Consider the following 20581-nt stretch of genomic DNA (forward strand, 5'->3'; position numbering starts at 1 on the left):
GAATTAAATACAAAAGGCACAATGCCGCCTTATGTACAAGAATAGAGACTCTTCTTACAGTCGGTGCTTTGAGCATTCCCTTTGAGACCAGTATTAGTTTCCGATACACCACTGCAGGTTCAATGTATTCCTTGGAACTTCACATTGACGATGAAACACAGAAATCGCATCGGAGTCAAATACAAAAGGCACAATGCCGCCTTAAGTACAAGAATAGAGACTCTTCTTACAGTCGGTGCTTTGAGCATTCCCTGTGAGACAAGTATTAGTTTCCGATACACCTCTGCAGGTTCAGTTTATTCCTTGGAACTTCACATTGACGATGAAACACAGAAATGGCATCGGAATAAAATACAAAAGGCACAATGCCGCCTTAAGTACAAGAATAGAGACTCTTCTTACAATCGGTGCTTTGAGCATTCCCTGTTAGGCCAGTATTAGTTTCCGATGCACCACTGCAGGTTCAATGTATTCCTTGGACTTTCACATTGACGATGAAACACAGAAATGGCATCGGAATTAAATACAAAAGGCACAATGCCGCCTTAAGTACAAGAATAGAGCCTCTTCTTACAGTCGGTGCTTTGAGCATTCCCTGTGAGACCAGTATTAGTTTCCGATACACCACTGCAGGTTCAATGTATTCCTTGGAACTTCACATTGACGATGAAACACAGAAATCGCATCGGAATTAAATACAAAAGGCACAATGCCCCCTTAAGTACAAGAATAGAGACTCTTCTTACAGTCCGTGCTATGAGCATTCCCTGTGAGACCAGTATTAGTTTCCGCCACACCTCTGCAGGTTCAGTTTATTCCTTGGACCTTCACATTGACGATGAAACACAGAAATAGCATCGGAATTAAATTCAAATGGCACAATGCCGCCTTAAGTACTGGAATAGAGACTCTTCTTACAGTCGGGACTGAGCATTCTCTGTCAGACCAGTATTAGTTTCCCCTACACCTCTGCAGGTTCAATGTATTCCTTGGACCTTCACATTGACGATGATACACAGAAATTACATCGGAATTAAATACAAAAGGAACAATGCCGCCTTAAGTACAAGAATAGAGATTCTTCTTACAGTCGGTGCTTTGAGCGTTCCCTGTGAGACCAGTAATAGTATCCGATACACCACTGCAGGTTCAATCTATTCCTTGGACATACACATTGACGATGAAACACAGAAATTACATCGGAATTAAATACAAAAGGAACAATGCCGCCTTAAGTACAAGAATAGAGACTCTTCTTACAGTCGGTGCTTTGAGCATTCCCTGTGAGACCAGTATTAGTTTCCGATAAACCACTGCAGGTTGAATGTATTCCTTGGAACTTCACATTGACGATGAAACACAGAAATCGCATCGGAATTAAATACAAATGGCACAATGCCGCCTTAAAAACAAGAATAGAGACTCTTCTTACAGTCGGTGCTTTGAATATTCCCTGTAAGACCAGTATTAGTTTCCGCTACACCTCTGCAGGTTCAGTTTATTCCTTGGACCTTCACATTGACGATGAAACACAGAAATGGCATCGGAATTAAATACAAATGGCACAATGCCGCCTTAAGTACAAGAATAGAGACTCTTCTTACAGTCGGTGTTTTGAGCATTCCCTGTGAGACCAGTATTAGTTTCCGATACACCACTGCAGATTCAATGTATTCCTTGGACCTTCGCATTGATGATGAAACACAGAAATCGCATCGGAATTAAATACAAAAGGCACAATGCCGCCTTAAGTACAAGAATAGAGACTCATCTCACAGTCGGTGATTTGAGCATTCCCTGTGAGACCAGTATTAGTTTCCGCTACACCTCTGCAGGTTCAGTTTATTCCTTGGACCTTCACATTGACGATGAAACACAGAAATGGCATCGTCATTAAATACAAAAGGCACAATGCCGCCTTAGGTACAAGAATAGAGACTCTTCTTACAGTCGGTGCTTTGGGCATTCCCTGTGAGACCAGTATTAGTTTCCGATACACCACTGCAGGTTGAATGTATTCCTTGGATCTTCACATTGACAATGAAACACAGAAATCGCATCGGAATTAAATACAAAACGCACAATGCCGCCATAAGTACAGAAATAGAGACTCTTCTTATAGTCGGTGCTTTGAGCATTCCCTGTGAGACCAGTATTAGTTTCCGCTACACCTCTGCAGGTTCAATGTATTCCTTGGACCATCACATTGATGATGATACACAGAAATCGCATCGGAATTAAATACAAAAGGCACAATGCCCCCTTAAGTACACGAATAGAGACTCTTCTTACAGTCGGTGCTTTGAGCATTCCCTGTGAGACCAGTATTAGTTTCCGCTACACCTCAGCAGGTTCAGTTTATTCCTTGGACCTTCACATTGACGATGAAACACAGAAATGGCATCGGAATGAAATACAAAAGGCACAATGCGCCTTAAGTACAAGAATAGAGACTCTTCTTACAGTCGGTGCTTTGAGCATTAGCTGTGAGACCAGTATTTGTTTCCGCTACACGTCTGCAGGTTCTTTTAATTCCTTGGACCTTCACATTGACGATGAAACACAGAAATCCCATCGGAATTAAATACAAAAGGCACAATGCCGCCTTAAGTACAAGAATAGAGACTCTTCTTACAGTCGGTGCTTTGAGCATTCCCTGTGAGACCAGTATTAGTTTCCGCCACACCTCAGCAGGTTCAGATTATTCCTTGGACCTTCACATTGACGATGAAGCACAGAAATGGCATCGGAATTAAATACAAAAGGCACAATGGTGCCATAAGTACAAGAATAGAGACTCTTCTTACAGTCTGTGCTTTGAGCATTCCCTGTGAGACCAGTATTAGTTTCCGATACACCACTGCAGGTTCAATGTATTCCTTGGAACTTCACATTGACGATGAAACACAGAAATCGCATCGGAATTAAATACAAAAGGCACAATGCCGCCTTAAGTACAAGAATAGAGACTCTTCTTACAGTCGGTGCTTTGAGCATTCCCTGTGAGACCAGTATTAGATTCCGCTACACCTCTGCAGGTTCAGTTTATTCCTTGGACCTTCACATTGACGATGAAACAAAAAAATGGCATCGTAATTAAATACAAAAGGCACAATGCGCCTTAAGTACAAGAATAGAGACTCTTCTTACAATCGGTGCTTTGAGCATTCCCTGTTAGGCCAGTATTAGTTTCCGATGCACCACTGCAGGTTCAATGTATTCCTTGGACTTTCACATTGACGATGAAACACAGAAATGGCATCGGAATTAAATACAAAAGGCACAATGCCGCCTTAAGTACAAGAATAGAGCCTCTTCTTACAGTCGGTGCTTTGAGCATTCCCTGTGAGACCAGTATTAGTTTCCGATACACCACTGCAGGTTCAATGTATTCCTTGGAACTTCACATTGACGATGAAACACAGAAATCGCATCGGAATTAAATACAAAAGGCACAATGCCCCCTTAAGTACAAGAATAGAGACTCTTCTTACAGTCCGTGCTATGAGCATTCCCTGTGAGACCAGTATTAGTTTCCGCCACACCTCTGCAGGTTCAGTTTATTCCTTGGACCTTCACATTGACGATGAAACACAGAAATCGCATCGGAGTCAAATACAAAAGGCAAAATGCCGCCTTAAGTACAAGAATAGAGACTCTTCTAACAAACGGTGCTTTGAGCATTCCCTGTGAGACCAGTATAGTTTCCGATACACCTCTGCAGGTTCAGTTTATTCCTTGGACCTTCACATTGACGATGATACACAGAAATGGCATCGGAATAAAATACAAAAGGCACAATGCCCCCTTAAGTACACGAATAGAGACTCTTCTTACAGTCGGTGCTTTGAGCATTCCCTGTGAGACCAGTATTAGTTTCCGCTACACCTCAGCAGGTTCAGTTTATTCCTTGGACCTTCACATTGACGATGAAACACAGAAATGGCATCGGAATGAAATACAAAAGGCACAATGCGCCTTAAGTACAAGAATAGAGACTCTTCTTACAGTCGGTGCTTTGAGCATTAGCTGTGAGACCAGTATTTGTTTCCGCTACACGTCTGCAGGTTCTTTTAATTCCTTGGACCTTCACATTGACGATGAAACACAGAAATCCCATCGGAATTAAATACAAAAGGCACAATGCCGCCTTAAGTACAAGAATAGAGACTCTTCTTACAGTCGGTGCTTTGAGCATTCCCTGTGAGACCAGTATTAGTTTCCGCCACACCTCAGCGGGTTCAGATTATTCCTTGGACATTCACATTGACGATGAAGCACAGAAATGGCATCGGAATTAAATACAAAATGCACAATGGTGCCATAAGTACAAGAATAGAGACTCTTCTTACAGTCTGTGCTTTGAGCATTCCCTGTGAGACCAGTATTAGTTTCCGATACACCACTGCAGGTTCAATGTATTCCTTGGAACTTCACATTGACGATGAAACACAGAAATCGCATCGGAATTAAATACAAAAGGCACAATGCCGCCTTAAGTACGAGAATAGAGACTCTTCTTACAGTCGGTGCTTTGAGCATTCCCTGTGAGACCAGTATTAGATTCCGCTACACCTCTGCAGGTTCAGTTTATTCCTTGGACCTTCACATTGACGATGAAACAAAAAAATGGCATCGTAATTAAATACAAAAGGCACAATGCCGCCTTAAGTACAAGAATAGAGATTCTTCTTACAGTCGGTGCTTTGAGCATTCCCTGTGAGACCAGTATTAGTTTCCGCTACACCTCAGCAGGTTCAGTTTTTTTCCTTGGACCTTCACATTGACGATGAAACACAGAAATGGCATCGGACTTAAATACAAAAGGCACAATGCCGCCTTATGTACAAGAATAGAGACTCTTCTTACAGTCGGTGCTTTGAGCATTCCCTGTGCGACCAGTATTAGTTTCCGCTACACCTCTGCAGGTTCAATGTATTCCTTGGACCATCACATTGACGATGATACACAGAAATCGCATCGGAATTAAATACAAAAGGCACAATGCCGCCTTATGTACAAGAATAGAGACTCTTCTTACAGTCGGTGCTTTGAGCATTCCCTTTGAGACCAGTATTAGTTTCCGATACACCACTGCAGGTTCAATGTATTCCTTGGAACTTCACATTGACGATGAAACACAGAAATCGCATCGGAGTCAAATACAAAAGGCACAATGCCGCCTTAAGTACAAGAATAGAGACTCTTCTTACAGTCGGTGCTTTGAGCATTCCCTGTGAGACCAGTATTAGTTTCCGATACACCTCTGCAGGTTCAGTTTATTCCTTGGACCTTCACATTGACGATGAAACACAGAAATGGCATCGGAATAAAATACAAAAGGCACAATGCCGCCTTAAGTACAAGAATAGAGACTCTTCTTACAATCGGTGCTTTGAGCATTCCCTGTTAGGCCAGTATTAGTTTCCGATGCACCACTGCAGGTTCAATGTATTCCTTGGACTTTCACATTGACGATGAAACACAGAAATGGCATCGGAATTAAATACAAAAGGCACAATGCCGCCTTAAGTACAAGAATAGAGCCTCTTCTTACAGTCGGTGCTTTGAGCATTCCCTGTGAGACCAGTATTAGTTTCCGATACACCACTGCAGGTTCAATGTATTCCTTGGAACTTCACATTGACGATGAAACACAGAAATCGCATCGGAATTAAATACAAAAGGCACAATGCCCCCTTAAGTACAAGAATAGAGACTCTTCTTACAGTCCGTGCTATGAGCATTCCCTGTGAGACCAGTATTAGTTTCCGCCACACCTCTGCAGGTTCAGTTTATTCCTTGGACCTTCACATTGACGATGAAACACAGAAATAGCATCGGAATTAAATTCAAATGGCACAATGCCGCCTTAAGTACTGGAATAGAGACTCTTCTTACAGTCGGGACTGAGCATTCTCTGTCAGACCAGTATTAGTTTCCCCTACACCTCTGCAGGTTCAATGTATTCCTTGGACCTTCACATTGACGATGATACACAGAAATCGCATCGGAATTAAATACAAATGGCACAATGCCGCCTTAAGTACAAGAATAGAGACTCTTCTTACAGTCGGTGCTTTGAGCATTCCCTTTGAGACCAGTATTAGTTTCCGATTCACCACTGCAGGTTCAATGTATTCCTTGGAATTTCACATTGACGATGAAACACAGAAATCGCATGGGAATCAAATACAAAAGGCACAAAGCCGCCTTAAGTAAAAGAATAGAGACTCTTCTTACAGTCGGTGTTTTGAGCATTCCCTGTGAGACCAGTATTAGTTTCCGCTACACCTCTGCAGGTTCAGTTTATTCCTTGGACCTTCACATTGACGATGAAACACAGAAATGGCATCGGAATTAATACAAAAGGCACAATGCGCCTTAAGTACAAGAATAGAGACTCTTCTTATAGTCGGTGCTTTGAGCATTCCCTGTGAGACCAGTATTAGTTTCCGCTACACCTCTGCAGGTTCTTTTTATTCCTTGGACCTTCACATTGTCGATGAAACACAGAAATCCCATCGGAATGAAATACAAAAGGCACAATGCCGCCTTAAGTACAAGAATAGAGACTCTTCTTACAGTCGGTGCTTTGAGCATTCCCTGTGAGCCCAGTATTAGTTTCCGCTACACCTCTGCAGGTTCAGTTTATTCCTTGGACCTTCACATTGATGATGAAACGAAGAAATGGCATCGGAATTAAATACAAAAGGCACAATGCCGCCTTAAGTACAAGAATAGAGACTCTTCTTACAGTCGGTGCTTTGAGCATTCCCTGTGAGACCAGTATTAGTTTCCGATACACCACTGCAGGTTCAATGTATTAATTGGAACTTCACATTGACGATGAAACACAGAAATCGCATCGGAATTAAATACAAAAGGCACAATGCCGCCTTAAGTACAAGAATAGAGACTCTTCTTGCAGTCGGTGCTTTGAGCATTCCCTGTGAGACCAGTATTAATTTCCGCTACACCTCTGCAGGTTCAGTTTATTCCTTGGACCTTCACATTGACGATGAAACACAGAAATGGCATCGGAATTAAATACAAAAGGCACAATGCCGCCTTAAGTACAAGAATAGAGACTCTTCTTACACCGGTGCTTTGAGCATTCCCTGTGGGACCAGTATTAGTTTCCGATACACCACTGCTGGTTCAATGTATTCCTTGGACCTTCGCATTGACGATGAAACACAGAAACCGCATCGGAATTAAATACAAAAGACACAATGCCGCCTTAAGTACAAGAATAGAGACTCTTCTTACAGTCGGTGATTTGAGCATTCCCTGTGAGACCAGTATTAGTTTCCGCTACACCTCTGCAGGTTCAGTTTATTCCTTGGACCTTCACATTGACGATAAAACACAGAAATGGCATCGGAATTAAATACAAAAGGCACAATGCCGAGTTAAGTACAAGAATAGAGACTCTTCTTACAGTCGGTGCTTTGAGCATTCCCTGTGAGACCAGTATTAGTTTCCGCTACACCTCTGCAGGTTCAGTTTATTCTTTGGACCTTGACATAGACGATGAAACACAGAAATGGCATCGGAATTAAATACAAAAGGCACAATGCCGCCTTAAGTACAAGAATAGAGACTCTTCTTACAGTCGGTGCTTTGAGCATTCCCTGTGAGACCAGTATTAGTTTCCGATACACCACTGCCGGTTCAATGTACTCCTTGGAACTTCAAATTGACGATGAAACACAGAAATCGCTCGGAATTAAATACAAAAGCACAATGCCGATTTATGTACAAGAATAGAGAATCTTCTTACAGTCGGTGCTTTGAGCATTCCCTGTGAGACCAGTATTAGTTTCCGATACTCCTCTGCAGGTTCACTTTACGCCTTGGACCTTCACATTGACGATGAAACACAGAAATGGCATCGGAATTAAATACAAATGGCACAATGCCGCCTTAAGTACAAGAATAGAGACTCATTTAACAGTCGGTGCTTTGAGCATTCCCTGTGAGACCAGTATTAGTATCCGATACACCACAGCAGGTTCAATGTATTGCTTGGAACTTCACATTGACGATGAAACACAGAAATCGCATGGGAATCAAATACAAAAGGCACAATGCCTCCTTAAGTACAAGAATAGTGACTCTTCTTACAGTCGGTGCTTTGAGCATTCCCTGTGAGACCAGTATTAGTTTCCGATACTACTCTGCAGGTTCACTTTATTCCTTGGACCTTCAAATTGACGATGAAACACAGAAATGGCATCGGAATTAAATACAAAAGGCACAATGCCGCCTTAAGTACAAGAATAGAGACTCATCTTACAGTCGGTGCTTTGAGCATTCCCTGTGAGACCAGTATTAGTTTCCGCTACACCTGTGCAGGTTCAGATTATTCCTTGGACCTTCACATTGACGATGAAACACAGAAATGGCATCGGAAGTAAATACAAAAAGCACAATGCCGCCTTAAGTACAAGAATAGAGACTCTTCTTACCGTCGGTGCTTTGAGCATTCCCTGTGAGACCAGTATTAGTTTCCGCTACACCACTGCAGGTTCAGTTTATTCCTTAGACATACACATTGACGATGAAACACCGAAATGGCATCGTAATTAAATACAAAAGGCACAATACCGCCTTAAGTACAAGAATGGAGACTCTTCTCACAGTCGGTGCTTTGAGCATTCCCTGTGAGACCCGTATTAGTATCCGCCACACCTCTGCAGGTGCAGTTTATTCCTTGGACCTTCACATTGACGATGAAACACAGAAATGGCATCGGAATTAAATACAAAAGGCACAATGCCGCCTTAAGTACAAGAATAGAGACTCTTCTTACAGTCAGTGCTTTGAGCATTCCCTGTGTGACCAGTATTAGTTTCCGCTACACCACTGCAGGTTCAATGTATTCCTTGGAACTTCACACTGACGATGAAACACAGAAATCGCATCGGAATCAAATACAAAAGGCACAATGCCGCCTTAAGTACAAGAATAGAGACTCTTCTTACAGTCGGTGCTTTGAGCATTCCCTGTGAGACCAGTATTAGTTTCCGATACACCACTGCAGGTTCAATGTATTCCTTGGACCTTCACATTAACGATGAAACACAGAAATCGCATCGGAATTAAATACAAAACGCACAATGCCGCCTTAAGTACAAGAATAGAGACTCTTCTTACAGTCGATGCTTTGAGCATTCCCTGTGAGACCAGTATTAGTTTCCGCTACACCTCTGCAGGTTCAATGTATTCCTTGGACCTTCACATTGACGATGATACACAGAAATCGCATCGGAATTAAATACAAAAGGCTCAATGCCGCCTTAAGTACAAGAAAAGAGACTCTCCTTACAGTCGGTGCTTTGAGCATTCCCTGTGAGACCAGTATTAGTTTCCGCTACACCTCTGCAGGTTCAGTATATTCCTTGGACCTTCACATTGACGATGAAACACAGAAATCGCATCGGAATTAAATACAAAAGGCACAATGCCAAATTAAGTACAAGAATAGAGACTCTTCTTACAGTCGGTGCTTTGAGCATTCCCTGTGAGACCAGTATTAGTTTCCGCTACACCTCTGCAGGTTCAATGCATTCCTTGGAACTTCACATTGACGATGAAACACAGAAATGGCATCGGAATTAAATACAAATAGCACAATGAAGCCTTAAGTACAAGAATAGAGACTCTTCTAACAGTCGGTGCTTTGAGCATTCCCTGTGAGACCAGTATTAGTTTCCGATTCACCACTGCAGGTTCAATGTATTCCTTGGAATTTCACATTGACAACGAAACACAGAAATCGCATGGGAATCAAATACAAAAGGCACAAAGCCGCCTTAAGTAAAAGAATAGAGACTCTTCTTACAGTCGGTGTTTTGAGCATTCCCTGTGAGACCAGTATTAGTTTCCGCTACACCTCTGCAGGTTCAGTTTATTCCTTGGACCTTCACATTGACGATGAAACACAGAAATGGCATCGGAATTAAATACAAAAGGCACAATGCGCCTTAAGTACAAGAATAGAGACTCTTCTTATAGTCGGTGCTTTGAGCATTAACTGTGAGACCAGTATTAGTTTCCGCTACACCTCTGCAGGTTCTTTTTATTCCTTGGACCTTCACATTGTCGATGAAACACAGAAATCCCATCGGAATTAAATACAAAAGGCACAATGCCGCCTTAAGTACAAGAATAGAGACACTTCTTACAGTCGGTGCTTTGAGCATTCCCTGTGAGACCAGTATTAGTTTCCGCTACACCTCTGCAGGTTCAGTTTATTCCTTGGACCTTCACATTGATGATGAAACGAAGAAATGGCATCGGAATTAAATACAAAAGGCACAATGCCGCCTTAAGTACAAGAATAGAGACTCTTCTTACAGTCGGTGCTTTGAGCATTCCCTGTGAGACCAGTATTAGTTTCCGATACACCACTGCAGGTTCAATGTATTCCTTGGAACTTCACATTGACGATGAAACACAGAAATCGCATCGGAATTAAATACAAAAGGCACAATGCCGCCTTAAGTACAAGAATAGAGACTCTTCTTGCAGTCGGTGCTTTGAGCATTCCCTGTGAGACCAGTATTAATTTCCGCTACACCTCTGCAGGTTCAGTTTATTCCTTGGACCTTCACGTTGACGATGAAACACAGAAATGGCATCGGAATTAAATACAAAAGGCACAATGCCGCCTTAAGTACAAGAATAGAGACTCTTCTTACACCGGTGCTTTGAGCATTCCCTGTGAGACCAGTATTAGTTTCCGATACACCACTGCTGGTTCAATGTATTCCTTGGACCTTCGCATTGACGATGAAACACAGAAACCGCATCGGAATTAAATACAAAAGACACAATGCCGCCTTAAGTACAAGAATAGAGACTCTTCTTACAGTCGGTGATTTGAGCATTCCCTGTGAGACCAGTATTAGTTTCCGCTACACCTCTGCAGGTTCAGTTTATTCCTTGGACCTTCACATTGACGATAAAACACAGAAATGGCATCGGAATTAAATACAAAAGGCACAATGCCGCCTTAAGTACAAGAATAGAGACTCTTCTCACAGTCGGTGCTTTGAGCATTCCCTGTGAGACCAGTATTAGTTACCGCTACACCTCTGCAGGTTCAGTTTATTCTTTGGACCTTCACATAGACGATGAAACACAGAAATGGCATCGGAATTAAATACAAAAGGCACAATGCCGCCTTAAGTACAAGAATAGAGACTCTTCTTACAGTCGGTGCTTTGAGCATTCCCTGTGAGACCAGTATTAGTTTCCGATACACCACTGCCGGTTCAATGTATTCCTTGGAACTTCAAATTGACGATGAAACACAGAAATCGCTCGGAATTAAATACAAAACCACAATGCCCATTTATGTACAAGAATAGAGAATCTTCTTACAGTCGGTGCTTTGAGCATTCCCTGTGAGACCAGTATTAGTTTCCGATACTCCTCTGCAGGTTCACTTTACTCCTTGGCCTTCACATTGACGATGAAACACAGAAATGGCATCGGAATTAAATACAAATGGCACAATGCCGCCTTAAGTACAAGAATAGCGACTCATTTAACAGTCGGTGCTTTGAGCATTCCCTGTGAGACCAGTATTAGTATCCGATACACCACAGCAGGTTCAATGTATTCCTTGGAACTTCACATTGACGATGAAACACAGAAATCGCATGGGAATCAAATACAAAAGGCACAATGCCTCCTTAAGTACAAGAATAGTGACTCTTCTTACAGTCGGTGCTTTGAGCATTCCCTGTGAGACCAGTATTAGTTTCCGATACTCCTCTTCAGGTTCACTTTATTCCTTGGACCTTCAAATTGACGATGAAGCACAGAAATGGCATCGGAATTAAATACAAAAGGCACAATGCCGCCTTAAGTACAAGAATAGAGACTCATCTTACAGTCGGTGCTTTGAGCATTCCCTGTGAGACCAGTATTAGTTTCCGCTACAACTCTGCAGGTTCAGATTATTCCTTGGACCTTCACATTGACGATGAAACACAGAAATGGCATCGGAAGTAAATACAAAAAGCACAATGCCGCCTTAAGTACAAGAATAGAGACTCTTCTTACCGTCGGTGCTTTGAGCATTCCCTGTGAGACCAGTATTAGTTTCCGCTACACCACTGCAGGTTCAGTTTATTCCTTAGACCTTCACATTGACGATGAATAACCGAAATGGCATCGTAATTAAATACAAAAGGCACAATGCCGCCTTAAGTACAAGAATGGAGACTCTTCTCACAGTCGGTGCTTTGAGCATTCCCTGTGAGACCCGTATTAGTTTCCGCCACACCTCTGCAGGTGCAGTTTATTCCTTGGACCTTCACATTGACGATGAAACACAGAAATTTCATCGGAATTAAATACAAAAGGCACAATGCCGCCTTAAGTACAAGAATAGAGACTCTTCTTACAGTCAGTGCTTTGAGCATTCCCTGTGAGACCAGTATTAGTTTCCGCTACACCACTGCAGGTTCAATGTATTCCTTGGAACTTCACACTGACGATGAAACACAGAAATCGCATCGGAATCAAATACAAAAGGCACAATGCCGCCTTAAGTACAAGAATAGAGACTCTTCTTACCGTCGGTGCTTTGAGCATTCCCTGTGAGACCAGTATTAGTTTCCGATACACCACTGCAGGTTCAATGTATTCCTTGGACCTTCACTTTGACGATGAAACACAGAAATCGCATCGGAATTAAATACAAAACGCACAATGCCGCCTTAAGTACAAGAATAGAGACTCTTCTTACAGTCGATGCTTTGAGCATTCCCAGTGACCAGTATTAGTTTCCGCTACACCTCTGCAGGTTCAATGTATTCCTTGGACCTTCACATTGACGATGAAACACAGAAATCGCATCGGAATTAAGTACAAAAGGCTCAATGCCGCCTTAAGTACAAGAATAGAGACTCTTCTTACAGTCGGTGCTTTGAGCATTCCCTTTGAGACCAGTATTAGTTTCCGATTCACCACTGCAGGTTCAATGTATTCCTTGGAATTTCACATTGACAACGAAACACAGAAATCGCATGGGAATCAAATACAAAAGGCACAAAGCCGCCTTAAGTAAAAGAATAGAGACTCTTCTTACAGTCGGTGTTTTGAGCATTCCCTGTGAGACCAGTATTAGTTTCCGCTACACCTCTGCAGGTTCAGTTTATTCCTTGGACCTTCACATTGACGATGAAACACAGAAATGGCATCGGAATTAAATACAAAAGGCACAATGCGCCTTAAGTACAAGAATAGAGACTCTTCTTATAGTCGGTGCTTTGAGCATTCCCTGTGAGACCAGTATTAGTTTCCGCTACACCTCTGCAGGTTCTTTTTATTCCTTGGACCTTCACATTGTCGATGAAACACAGAAATCCCATCGGAATTAAATACAAAAGGCACAATGCCGCCTTAAGTACAAGAATAGAGACACTTCTTACAGTCGGTGCTTTGAGCATTCCCTGTGAGACCAGTATTAGTTTCCGCTACACCTCTGCAGGTTCAGTTTATTCCTTGGACCTTCACATTGATGATGAAACGAAGAAATGGCATCGGAATTAAATACAAAAGGCACAATGCCGCCTTAAGTACAAGAATAGAGACTCTTCTTACAGTCGGTGCTTTGAGCATTCCCTGTGAGACCAGTATTAGTTTCCGATACACCACTGCAGGTTCAATGTATTCCTTGGAACTTCACATTGACGATGAAACACAGATATCGCATCGGAATTAAATACAAAAGGCACAATGCCGCCTTAAGTACAAGAATAGAGACTCTTCTTGCAGTCGGTGCTTTGAGCATTCCCTGTGAGACCAGTATTAATTTCCGCTACACCTCTGCAGGTTCAGTTTATTCCTTGGACCTTCACGTTGACGATGAAACACAGAAATGGCATCGGAATTAAATACAAAAGGCACAATGCCGCCTTAAGTACAAGAATAGAGACTCTTCTTACACCGGTGCTTTGAGCATTCCCTGTGAGACCAGTATTAGTTTCCGATACACCACTGCTGGTTCAATGTATTCCTTGGACCTTCGCATTGACGATGAAACACAGAAACCGCATCGGAATTAAATACAAAAGACACAATGCCGCCTTAAGTACAAGAATAGAGACTCTTCTTACAGTTGGTGATTTGAGCATTCCCTGTGAGACCAGTATTAGTTTCCGCTACACCTCTGCAGGTTCAGTTTATTCCTTGGACCTTCACATTGACGATAAAACACAGAAATGGCATCGGAATTAAATACAAAAGGCACAATGCCGCCTTAAGTACAAGAATAGAGACTCTTCTCACAGTCGGTGCTTTGAGCATTCCCTGTGAGACCAGTATTAGTTACCGCTACACCTCTGCAGGTTCAGTTTATTCTTTGGACCTTCACATAGACGATGAAACACAGAAATGGCATCGGAATTAAATACAAAAGGCACAATGCCGCCTTAAGTACAAGAATAGAGACTCTTCTTACAGTCGGTGCTTTGAGCATTCCCTGTGAGACCAGTATTAGTTTCCGATACACCACTGCCGGTTCAATGTATTCCTTGGAACTTCAAATTGACGATGAAACACAGAAATCGCTCGGAATTAAATACAAAACCACAATGCCCATTTATGTACAAGAATAGAGAATCTTCTTACAGTCGGTGCTTTGAGCATTCCCTGTGAGACCAGTATTAGTTTCCGATACTCCTCTGCAGGTTCACTTTACTCCTTGGCCTTCACATTGACGATGAAACACAGAAATGGCATCGGAATTAAATACAAATGGCACAATGCCGCCTTAAGTACAAGAATAGCGACTCATTTAACAGTCGGTGCTTTGAGCATTCCCTGTGAGACCAGTATTAGTATCCGATACACCACAGCAGGTTCAATGTATTCCTTGGAACTTCACATTGACGATGAAACACAGAAATCGCATGGGAATCAAATACAAAAGGCACAATGCCTCCTTAAGTACAAGAATAGTGACTCTTCTTACAGTCGGTGCTTTGAGCATTCCCTGTGAGACCAGTATTAGTTTCCGATACTCCTCTTCAGGTTCACTTTATTCCTTGGACCTTCAAATTGACGATGAAGCACAGAAATGGCATCGGAATTAAATACAAAAGGCACAATGCCGCCTTAAGTACAAGAATAGAGACTCATCTTACAGTCGGTGCTTTGAGCATTCCCTGTGAGACCAGTATTAGTTTCCGCTACAACTCTGCAGGTTCAGATTATTCCTTGGACCTTCACATTGACGATGAAACACAGAAATGGCATCGGAAGTAAATACAAAAAGCACAATGCCGCCTTAAGTACAAGAATAGAGACTCTTCTTACCGTCGAAGCTTTGAGCATTCCCTGTGAGACCAGTATTAGTTTCCGCTACACCACTGCAGGTTCAGTTTATTCCTTAGACCTTCACATTGACGATGAATAACCGAAATGGCATCGTAATTAAATACAAAAGGCACAATGCCGCCTTAAGTACAAGAATGGAGACTCTTCTCACAGTCGGTGCTTTGAGCATTCCCTGTGAGACCCGTATTAGTTTCCGCCACACCTCTGCAGGTGCAGTTTATTCCTTGGACCTTCACATTGACGATGAAACACAGAAATTTCATCGGAATTAAATACAAAAGGCACAATGCCGCCTTAAGTACAAGAATAGAGACTCTTCTTACAGTCGATGCTTTGAGCATTCCCAGTGACCAGTATTAGTTTCCGCTACACCTCTGCAGGTTCAATGTATTCCTTGGACCTTCACATTGACGATGAAACACAGAAATCGCATCGAAATTAAATACAAAAGGCACAATGCCGCCTTAAGTACAAGAATAGAGACTCTTCTTACAGTCGGTGCTTTCAGCATTCCCTGTGAGACCAGTATTAGTTTCCGCTACACCACTGCAGGTTCAATGTATTCCTTGGAACTTCGCATTGACGATGAAACACAGAAATCGCATCGGAATGAAATACAAAAGGCACAATGCCGCCTTACGTACAAGAATAGAGACTCTTCTTGCAGTCGGTGCTTTGAGCATTCCCTGTGAGACCAGTATTAGTGTCCGATACACCACTGCAGGTTCAATGTATTCCTTGGACCTTCACATTGACGATGAAACACAGAAATCGCATCGGAATTAAATACAAAACGCACAATGCCGCCTTATGTACAAGAATAGAGACTCTTCTTACAGTCGGTGATTTAAGCATTCCCTGTGAGACCAGTATTAGTTAACGCTACACCTCTGCAGGTTCAATGTATTCCTTGGACCTTCACATTGACGATGATACACAGAAATCGCATCGGAAATAAGTACAAAAGGCACAATGCCGCCTTAAGTACAAGAATAGAGACTCTTCTTACAGTCGGTGCTTTGAACATTCCCTGTGAGACCAGTATTAGTTACCGCTACACCTCTGCAGGTTCAATGTATTCCTTTGACCTTCACATTGACGATGATACACAGAAATCGCATCGGAAATAAGTACAAAAGGCACATTGCCGCCTTAAGTACAAGAATAGAGACTCTTCTTACAGCCGGTGCTTTGAGCATTCCCTGTGAGACCAGTATTAGTTTCCGATACACCTCTGCAGGTTCAGTTTATTCCTTGGACCTTCACATTGACGATGAAACACAGAAATCGCATCGAAATTAAATACAAAAGGCACAATGCCGCCTTAAGTACAAGAATAGAGACTCTTCTTACAGTCGGTGCTTTCAGCATTCCCTGTGAGACCAGTATTAGTTTCCGCTACACCACTGCAGGTTCAATGTATTCCTTGGAACTTCACACTGACGATGAAACACAGAAATCGCATCGGAATCAAATACAAAAGGCACAATGCCGCCTTAAGTACAAGAATAGAGACTCTTCTTACAGTCGGTGCTTTGAGCATTCCCTGTGAGACCAGTATTAGTTTCCGATACACCACTGCAGGTTCAATGTATTCCTTGGACCTTCACATTGACGATGAAACACAGAAATCGCATCGGAATTAAATACAAAACGCACAATGCCGCCTTAAGTACAAGAATAGAGACTCTTCTTACAGTCGATGCTTTGAGCATTCCCTGTGAGACCAGTATTAGTTTCCGCTACACCTCTGCAGGTTCAATGTATTCCTTGGACCTTCACATTGACGATGATACACAGAAATCGCATCGGAATTAAGTACAAAAGGCTCAATGCCGCCTTAAGTACAAGAATAGAGACTCTCCTTACAGTCGGTGCTTTGAGCATTCCCTGTGAGACCAGTATTAGTTTCCGCTACACCTCTGCAGGTTCAGTATATTCCTTGGACCTTCACATTGACGATGAAACACAGAAATCGCATCGGAATTAAATACAAAAGGCACAATGCCACCTTAAGTACAAGAATAGAGACTCTTCTTACAGTCGGTGCTTTGAGCATTCCCTGTGAGACCAGTATTAGTTTCCGCTACACCTCTGCAGGTACAATGCATTCCTTGGAACTTCACATTGACGATGAAACACAGAAATGGCATCGGAATTAAATACAAAAAGCACAATGAAGCCTTAAGTACAAGAATAGAGACTCTTCTAACAGTCGGTGCTTTGAGCATTCCCTGTGAGACCAGTATTAGTTTCCGATACACCACTGCAGGTTCAATGTATTCCTTGGACCTTCACATTGACAATGAAACACAGAAATGGCATCGTAATTAAATACAAAAGGCACAATGCCGCCTTAAGTACAAGAATAGAGACTCTTTTTACAGTCGGTGCTTTGGGCATTCCTTGTAAGACCAGTATTAGTTTCCGATACACCACTGCAGGTTCAATGTATTCTATGGACTTTCACATTGACGATGAAACACAGAAATGGCATCGGAATTAAATACAAAAGACACAATACCGCCTTAAGTACAAGAATAGAGACTCTTCTTACAGTCGGTGCTATGAGCATTCCCTGTGAGACCAGTATTAGTTTCCGCTACACCTCTGCAGGTTCAGTTTATTCCTTGGACCTTCACATTGACGATGAAACACAGAAATGGCATCGGAATTAAATACAAAAGGCACAATGCGCCTTAAGTACAAGAATAGAGACTCTTCTTATAGTCGGTGCTTTGAGCATTCCCTGTGAGACCAGTATTAGTTTCCGCTACACCTCTGCAGGTTCTTTTTATTCCTTGGACCTTCACATTGTCGATGAAACACAGAAATCCCATCGGAATTAAATAGAAAAGGCACAATGCCGCCTTAAGTACAAGAATAGAGACTCTTCTTACAGTCGGTGCTTTGAGCATTCCCTGTGAGACCAGTATTAGTTTCCGCTACACCTCTGCAGGTTCAGTTTATTCCTTGGACCTTCACATTGATGATGAAACGAAGAAATGGCATCGGAATTAAATACAAAAGGCACAATGCCGCCTTAAGTACAAGAATAGAGACTCTTCTTACAGTCGGTGCTTTGAGCATTCCCTGTGAGACCAGTATTAGTTTCCGATACACCACTGCAGGTTCAATGTATTCCTTGGAACTTCACATTGACGATGAAACACAGAAATCGCATCGGAGTTAAATACAAAAGGCACAATGCCGCCTTAAGTACAAGAATAGAGACTCTTCTTGCAGTCGGTGCTTTGAGCATTCCCTGTGAGACCAGTATTAATTTCCGCTACACCTCTGCAGGTTCAGTTTATTCCTTGGACCTTCACATTGACGATGAAACACAGAAATGGCATCGGAATTAAATACAAAAGGCACAATGCCGCCTTAAGTACAAGAATAGAGACTCTTCTTACACCGGTGCTTTGAGCATTCCCTGTGAGACCAGTATTAGTTTCCGATACACCACTGCTGGTTCAATGTATTCCTTGGACCTTCGCATTGACGATGAAACACAGAAACCGCATCGGAATTAAATACAAAAGACACAATGCCGCCTTAAGTACAAGAATAGAGACTCTTCTTACAGTCGGTGATTTGAGCATTCCCTGTGAGACCAATATTAGTTACCGCTACACCTCTGCAGGTTCAGTTTATTCCTTGGACCTTCACATTGACGATAAAACACAGAAATGGCATCGGAATTAAATACAAAAGGCACAATGCGGCCTTAAGTACAAGAATAGAGACTCTTCTTACAGTCGGTGCTTTGAGCATTCCCTGTGAGACCAGTATTAGTTTCCGCTACACCTCTGCAGGTTCAGTTTATTCTTTGGACCTTCACATAGACGATGAAACACAGAAATGGCATCGGAATTAAATACAAAAGGCACAATGCCGCCTTAAGTACAAGAATAGAGACTCTTCTTACAGTCGGTGCTTTGAGCTTTCCCTGTGAGACCAGTATTAGTTTCCGATACACCACTGCCGGTTCAATGTATTCCTTGGAACTTCAAATTGACGATGAAACACAGAAATCGCTCGGAATTAAATACAAAACCACAATGCCCATTTATGTACAAGAATAGAGAATCTTCTTACAGTCGGTGCTTTGAGCATTCCCTGTGAGACCAGTATTAGTTTCCGATACTCCTCTGCAGGTTCACTTTACTCCTTGGCCTTCACATTGACGATGAAACACAGAAATGGCATCGGAATTAAATACAAATGGCACAATGCCGCCTTAAGTACAAGAATAGCGACTCATTTAACAGTCGGTGCTTTGAGCATTCCCTGTGAGACCAGTATTAGTATCCGATACACCACAGCAGGTTCAATGTATTCCTTGGAACTTCACATTGACGATGAAACACAGAAATCGCATGGGAATCAAATACAAAAGGCACAATGCCTCCTTAAGTACAAGAATAGTGACTCTTCTTACAGTCGGTGCTTTGAGCATTCCCTGTGAGACCAGTATTAGTTTCCGATACTCCTCTGCAGGTTCACTTTATTCCTTGGACCTTCAAATTGACGATGAAGCACAGAAATGGCATCGGAATTAAATACAAAAGGCACAATGCCGCCTTAAGTACAAGAATAGAGACTCATCTTACAGTCGGTGCTTTGAGCATTCCCTGTGAGACCAGTATTAGTTTCCGCTACAACTCTGCAGGTTCAGATTATTCCTTGGACCTTCACATTGACGATGAAACACAGAAATGGCATCGGAAGTAAATACAAAAAGCACAATGCCGCCTTAAGTACAAGAATAGAGACTCTTCTTACCGTCGGTGCTTTGAGCATTCCCTGTGAGACCAGTATTAGTTTCCGCTACACCACTGCAGGTTCAGTTTATTCCTTAGACCTTCACATTGACGATGAATAACCGAAATGGCATCGTAATTAAATACAAAAGGCACAATGCCGCCTTAAGTACAAGAATGGAGACTCTTCTCACAGTCGGTGCTTTGAGCATTCCCTGTGAGACCCGTATTAGTTTCCGCCACACCTCTGCAGGTGCAGTTTATTCCTTGGACCTTCACATTGACGATGAAACACAGAAATGGCATCGGAATTAAATACAAAAGGCACAATGCCGCCTTAAGTACAAGAATAGAGACTCTTCTTACAGTCAGTGCTTTGAGCATTCCCTGTGAGACCAGTATTAGTTTCCGCTACACCACTGCAGGTTCAATGTATTCCTTGGAACTTCACA

The sequence above is a fragment of the Schistocerca americana genome, unplaced genomic scaffold, assembly GCF_021461395.2.
Source record: "Schistocerca americana isolate TAMUIC-IGC-003095 unplaced genomic scaffold, iqSchAmer2.1 HiC_scaffold_13, whole genome shotgun sequence".
NCBI lineage: Eukaryota > Metazoa > Arthropoda > Insecta > Orthoptera > Acrididae > Schistocerca > Schistocerca americana.